This window comes from Cervus canadensis, chromosome 6 (genome assembly GCF_019320065.1).
Source record: "Cervus canadensis isolate Bull #8, Minnesota chromosome 6, ASM1932006v1, whole genome shotgun sequence".
NCBI classification, from domain to species: Eukaryota; Metazoa; Chordata; class Mammalia; order Artiodactyla; family Cervidae; genus Cervus; species Cervus canadensis.
In genome coordinates, this window is record NC_057391.1 from 47,613,473 (window position 1) to 47,620,390 (window position 6,918).

Here is a 6,918-nt window from a genome sequence, read left to right on the forward strand (position 1 = left end):
GTGGCTAAGTATATATACAAGCATATTATTTAAATATAAAGGTCAATATAGACAAATAAAATTTTTTAAGAGCTGAAAATATTCCGATTTAGGAAGCAGAACTAGGAGACTGGGAGAAGTGGCAGAGGAGACTGCTGTTTTTTCACTATAAGCTATTCGGAACTTTTAAACCATGTACATTTTAATTGGCTCAAAAATAAAAAATCATTCAAAATATTGCATGGAAAAATACTTACAAGCTAAAAAGACAAATAAAGCAAATACCTACGCACAGGTGAGAGAATGGAATACATTCTCTGTGAAATACATCAAGATAACGGCAAATGCCTGGAATAATGTGCCTGTGAGTTTTCACTCTTACATAAAATATTACTGTATATTATAACAAAAATATTCATTTAAAAAGCTAGTTTAAAAAAATTAAAAGCTTAGTTCAAAAGCAACAATTTCCTTAGACCAGAATGTCTAACTCAGTTAAAATCAGTTAAGTATGTAAATCTTGTGTCATTTTTAACAGTTAAGTGGTTAAACTCTCCCCCCCAACATATCCACATCCACACACACACACAAATAACATAAAATAATCTTTCATTTTTTTCTTCTATTTCATTTTATCACAATTAAGATCAAATCAGAACTTATTTATTTGAAAAAGAAAATAAAAGAATTGCTTTAAGGTAAATATAATTGCTAATCTTATGTAATTACTTCATAAACCCACTATCAAAGTCAATCTTAAATATAGTGTCTCATAAGATGTCCTGATCAGAAAAGAAGCAATTATTTCTACATACAAATAAGTAACTCAAAAGCAAACTGCATTCCCCACTATATGGACCTTGGAGAAAGGACTGAGATAGAAAAGATGTAAGTTAAACTTGGAATATTTTGCTGTGCAAAAAGAGAATATACTCCAAAAAAAATTATGAGTATATCAAAAAAGACACAGAAGCCAAAGAAAGGCTCCCACAGGACAAATCCAAGACAATCTGAGCAACAAAATAAATAAAGGCAGTAACAGAGTATAAACCATTGAGTAAGACAGGAAGTACATAAGTCCATATCAATGAGATAAACGGATTTTTCTTTCTTAAAACAGAATGCCTACTGACATAAAAGAAGAGTCAGAAAATAATCATTCTGCAACCATCAGTGTAAACATCAGTACAGGCAAGAAGCATCAATGGATGTTAATATAGGAGGGAACTTTGATGAAGATACAGATCTGATTAGTAGCAGGATATCTGCACTATCTCAAAGTTATACCCACAGATTGCTTATTAGGTGAAGAAGAAAAATAATAACTATACATCCTTGTGAAGAAACCAGACAACACCATGATCAGAAACTAAAAAACTAACATCACCACTGAGGGGCAGGCCAACGGCATGTACTTCAGTATCATACCCCAGAAAGGATACAAAATCCCCAATTGGGGAGGCATAGCCCAAAACTAATTATGGGGAAACATCCACAAATCCAACCTGAGAAATATTCTATGACATATATAAGCCTGTATTCTTCAAAAATGTTAACACAATGAAAGAGAAAGCCTAAGACACTGTTCCGGACGAAAGGAGACTGAAGCGATATGACAACTAAATGCAACTGGCAATCCTGACGCAAATCCTATGGGGGAAATGCTGTGTGTGTGTGAAAGCCACTCAGTCATGTCTGACTCTTTGCAACCCCATAGACTAGCCTGCCAGGCTCCTCCATCCATGGAATTCTCCAGGCTAGAATACTGCAGTGGTTAGCCATTCCCTTCTCCAGGGGATCTTCCCAACCCAGGGATGGAACCTAGGTCTCCTGCATCGCAGGCGGATTCTTTACTGTCTCAGCCAATGGTGCAAAGGTACAAATGTTATTACTGGAACAAAGGGACAAAACTGTAATAGAGGCTAGAGATTATCTAATGATATAGTACTATCAGTGTTAGATTACCTGAATCTCATTAACTGTATTGTGATAATGCAAAAGAATACAATACACAAAGAATATTTAGAGACATGGTTATAATACATGCAATTTTCAAATGATTCAGAAAAGAGCACTAAAGCAAATGAGACAAAATTTTTAAAATGGTAAATCTGACTAAAGGATACTGAAGAGTTCTCAGTACCATTTTTTTAATCTTTTAAGTGTGAAATTATTTCAAAATTAAAAAAATTTAAATAAAGGCAAATTGGATGTCAAAAGGTGGTTTAAAAAATTACTTATTCTGATGCCCTATAACACATATGAATAAGGGAAATGAATGCAACAGTGACTCAGACTGGCACAATGCTGCATATAGAACTTCCTAAACTCTCAATTCTCTAGAAAAACAAAACTGAACAAATTTTGGGGGGTTGAGGGGGAGGGGAGGCAGTTCTGTATAGCATGTGGGATCTTAGTTCCCCCGCCAGGGATCGAACTTGTTCCACCAACTCCCACCCTCAAATTGGGAGTGTGGAGTCTTAACCACTAAACTGCCAGGGAAGTCTCAAGAAAAATGTTTTTTAAGTAACCACATAAACACTAAGATGCTGATCCCATATACACTCAGGAAAACACAGAAATCTATGACTTCACGTCAACACAGACCACACTGAGGGATTCTCCATTCATCCAGCAAACCATAAGCTCCTTTGCAGGCAGGCCTTAAGGTCCTGCTCTTTGTTTTAACTCAAGCACTGACACAGGGCCTGAAATAGAGCAGACATATTTGCTGAATAAATGATGAATGTTTAGAAAGAGGAACAAAAGTCTACATTTTATCAAAATTGAGAGGAAGAGAAAGAAAAGGAGAAGACATCTAAATAGGGTATCAATTATTTCTAATGCATTTAAAAATATGAAAATTTTCAAACCCCACAAAAGCAGAGAATATTATTACTATGCATATACCTACCTCTCCAACACAATTATCAGGCTATTTCACAATTGCTTCATCTACACTCATCTCTCGCATCTTTTTTGGTTCTGAAATAACTTTTAAACAAATACCAGACATCTTATTTCTCTTCCACATTTTTCAGTTTTCATCTCTAAAAATGAGCATTTTCTTATATAAACATAATGCCATTAGTATTCTTCACAAAAACTAACAATAATCCTTTGATGTCATCTAATAGCTATCTACCTTCAAATTTCCTCCTAAGTGCTTCAAAAATTACTTTCTACAATTGGTTTGAGTCAGGACTTAAATAATGTCAACACATTACATTTGGTCACTATACATAAATTCTTTTTTTTACATAAATATTTTTAACCTTTTTACTACTACTAGTAATTATGAAAAAATCTATTAGACAAACCAATTAATTAATTCACACTTGTAGATTCTCTAGAATCAAACCCAATCTAATGTATTTACTATTCCCTCTGCAGCTATCTTCCTCCAGATTGCCACTATACCTGATTCTTTCCAATCACTGATTGCAAATCAAATATTACCTCTAAAAAAAGAGGCCCTTTCTAACCTCTCAATGCACAGTAGAGTCCCACTTTCATTCATTCTCCATTATATGCCCCTGTCTTCTTCATGGCACTTAGCACTACATAAAGCTGCTCTGTTTATTATTTCCTCTAATAAAACGTCCACTTCAAGAAGGCAGAGTGCCTTCTTCACTGAAGGCCAAGAATAATGTCAATAACATGAGACAATCAATAATACTTACTGAATGATTAAATAGCAATGCAGTAAAAGTTCAGTTTAGTATTTGTTTTTAAACATTTGTAGCTCACTGCTCACATCATGATGTAAATTGAGTACCTGCAGAAACTCAGGCCAGCTGTTACCAAGACACTATGGGATACAGCAAAGAAAGAATAGAAGTATAAGGCATTCAAAAGCATTTCTGGACTTTTACTGAACAATGATTACAGGTTTCTGAAAGAAAATTTATTCAGAATGATTTAAAGCACATTACCAGGAGTAAAATAAAGTTCCATTTTTTTTTTAGTATCATATGAGAGCCATTAAATTAGGAGTAATATCTACAATGGGACAGAAGTATTATCTAGACTATGGCTCACTCGCTTTTTTCCTTCTCTCTCCCCCCAACCCAGTCTCTAATATACATACACCATGGAAGAATTTTACATTTTCAGATAGCATTTCTTTCTGGGGAATGGGTCATGATGAATATAATTAATACCCAAAAACACCTAACTAAAAATGCAAACCATTAAATTTGAGACCTGGAGAAAACTAGAGTTATCTGCCCCACACTTCTCATTTTTCAGCTGAGAGAGATCTGAAGCCCAGGGTGGTCATCAACAAAGTCACAGACCTAATGAACAGAAAGCAAAGCTACATCTAAAATCCACATCTCCTGTCTCCAACCCTATACTCTTTCATAAGATAATGTCACTCATAGAATGCTAATATCAAGTTATAATATTCTTTACCATCATTTTTAGTAATGTCACTTCTTTTTTTCCTATTGAAATCCTAGCCACTAGAGGAAAAGTCAAAACAAGGACACACCTAATTATACTCTAAGTAAAGCATGTTACAGAAACCCCTTTTTGACAAAATAATACAATAAACATCTGAAAAAAACTAACTGGTTTGATTCAATGAGGTTTTTATTCCAGTTTACATTTTAAAGTGAAAATAACTATTTAGAAATATCTGCTGATTATTCCTTCATTTTAAACAAGTAAATTGTTGATCTCATATTAAAGATCAGTATAGTTATTTTTCAACTATTTGCAGAAATTGAGTACTGATGTGAAATCTGTGAAGATGAAACCTCCACTACGGTGCATTCAAAACAAAATTATTTCTTACTACATCTTTCTTCAAAAACCAACTCCAGTGAAGAACTAACATGCAAGTGACCAAAAAACACCAAACATAAGGGGGAAAGTGACAGAAATATCCATACACATAAGATACAGCAACCTTGATAAACAAGAAGAGACTCTACCCTTCCTAGTTTCCCTACAATATTATTCAGACCTATTCATAAATACCCTTGCCAGTTCTTAGAATACTAGTATGAACTGTAGAGGCAAACAAATGCACAGGAGAGATGTCATTTGTCCAAGGTTAAATGATAAGAGATGGACAAGAGTAAAACAAAGCAAGGCATTAAAAAATAATTAAGATTCTTTTCAGAGTAAAAGGGTTTCTTTCTCATTCTGCTTGTTCTGTCTCATAAACACAACTAAATGTTACTGTTTAATATGAAAAATAACATTGTTTACATTTGACATGAAAATTTTTACCAAAAACATACAGTAACAAAGTATCAAAATGTAGACTTTCACTCTAGTGAAACCCTCATTTCAAAACGTCTATGTAATATCCAAATCACATACTAACATTTGAAAGCAATGACAAAAAAAAACAGAAATGCGAAAGGAAATGGAACCTTAGTTTATCTTTTCCCCAGTCTGTGCTTTTTGGTTGAAGAGATCCCTAAAACAAGAAAATTAAACATAAAACACCAAATGAAATAAAGTTTGGATTAAGTCAGGTTCAAAAAGCGTTATGAACTATAAAATGAAATCTATGTCAGCTGGCATCTTATCACCCCAGAGAGTTCTAAATTCATCCTGCACATAAATCAAGAAACAGGAAAGCATGCAATACAATGGAGTCACCCCACAGTACAAACACGAACAAATTAAACGAACACCCTATACTTCCTGGTATTTTTTTAAATGTTAAAACTTAGACCTGAGTTAAGAACTTATCTGTAAAGATCTACTCTAACCTATTTAAGAACTATGTGACAAACCTCATTTCTGCAGCACAGAACAAATATTTCCACAACAACATTGCTACCGGCTCTGATAAATTCTGTAAAAAAAAATAATAATAAATAAAAATAAAAATATCAAGCTTCTTTTATAATGACCAGCCAACCAACACTTTACAAAATCTGACGCGTCTGTATTTCTGCTGTTCCGCGGTCTACGTTTCCTTGATCACAGAAGAAGGCAACTCCCTAACCGTCAGGGCTGACTTAGCGCCCTCCAACACCCCGGGTGCGGGTTACCTTCATCACTCCATTGTCAAATCGCACTCCCACGCCTCAGTCCTCAGCCCCCGTCCTAAGACTCTAGAGAGTCAAAAAAGGGAAAGATATCCCCTCACCCACCGTCCTTTACTGAGGAGGGTGGGTGTGTCTGGAGACGAACGCTCTGTCAAACACAATCAAATCTTCCGCGGAAACCCAGACCCTAAGCCACAACGGAGCCAGCAGTAACCGGCCGGTCGCCGACCCCAGCCTTCCGCGGCCGCAGCCCTTCCTCTTTCTCCCCTCCAGCCCGGCCCCTCCCCCGTTGCGCGCACGCGCGGCCTCCAATCGATCCCCTCCCCCCTGGCCCCCCTCACCTGAATCATTAGCCACCCTCTCCCCAGGCTCTGGGAATCACTGGCCCAGGAAGGAAGACAGGAGATGTAAGCGGGGAAGAGGATGCGTCGACAGCCAGTGATCTGCGCCTCAGATGTTGGCCTAAGAGGCCCCTACGGTCAAGAGCAGCGTCTGTCACCGCCACCAAAACTGTACCAGCGGCAGCGCCTGGTTCGGCCCAGCTGACCCGGCTTGGGTTCAGAATGCCTAATTTGGTCCCACGGGAACTCGTTCCCCGAAACTGCGGGCGTTTCTATGCTGCGCAGACCGAACACCTCGCCACCGTCGCCGCCACTGCTGCTGCTCTCCAGTCGCCGCCGCCTAACCAATCCCTCCTCTACCGAGGAAGCACGACACTCAAGGCTTTACGACAGTTCGCAAAGTGAGAGCGCAGTAGCCTTCAAGCCTCCATTAACATGTTTGTTTCTGCGCTTGCTCAGATGCCCGTTTCTCACCGTCCGGCCCCCTCTTCCCTGGCCCTCCCCCTTTGTACTCCCCTCATCAGTTTGTAGCCGAAACCTAGCGATGTCATAAAGCTCATTTTATGTTCATTTGTGAAATGCGT

The 6,918-nt window shown here is 37.5% G+C and overlaps 1 protein-coding gene across 10 annotated transcripts in view; it reads right to left on the bottom strand.

The window, feature by feature from the left end:
- The window catches only part of RNF111 (ring finger protein 111), an 82,740-nt gene extending 76,028 nt beyond the window's left edge, over positions 1-6,712 (bottom strand). For 4 of the 10 annotated variants that reach the window (XM_043471829.1, XM_043471828.1, XM_043471825.1 and 1 more), the window contains exon 1: positions 6,335-6,712. The gene's annotated coding sequence lies outside the window, so the exon portion shown is untranslated. Of the gene's footprint in view, positions 1-5,996; positions 6,266-6,334 lie in introns of those variants that run through there. The other 6 variants (XM_043471824.1, XM_043471826.1, XM_043471822.1 and 3 more) reach the window with 6 other exon arrangements.
- Positions 6,713-6,918: the final 206 nt, after the last annotated feature.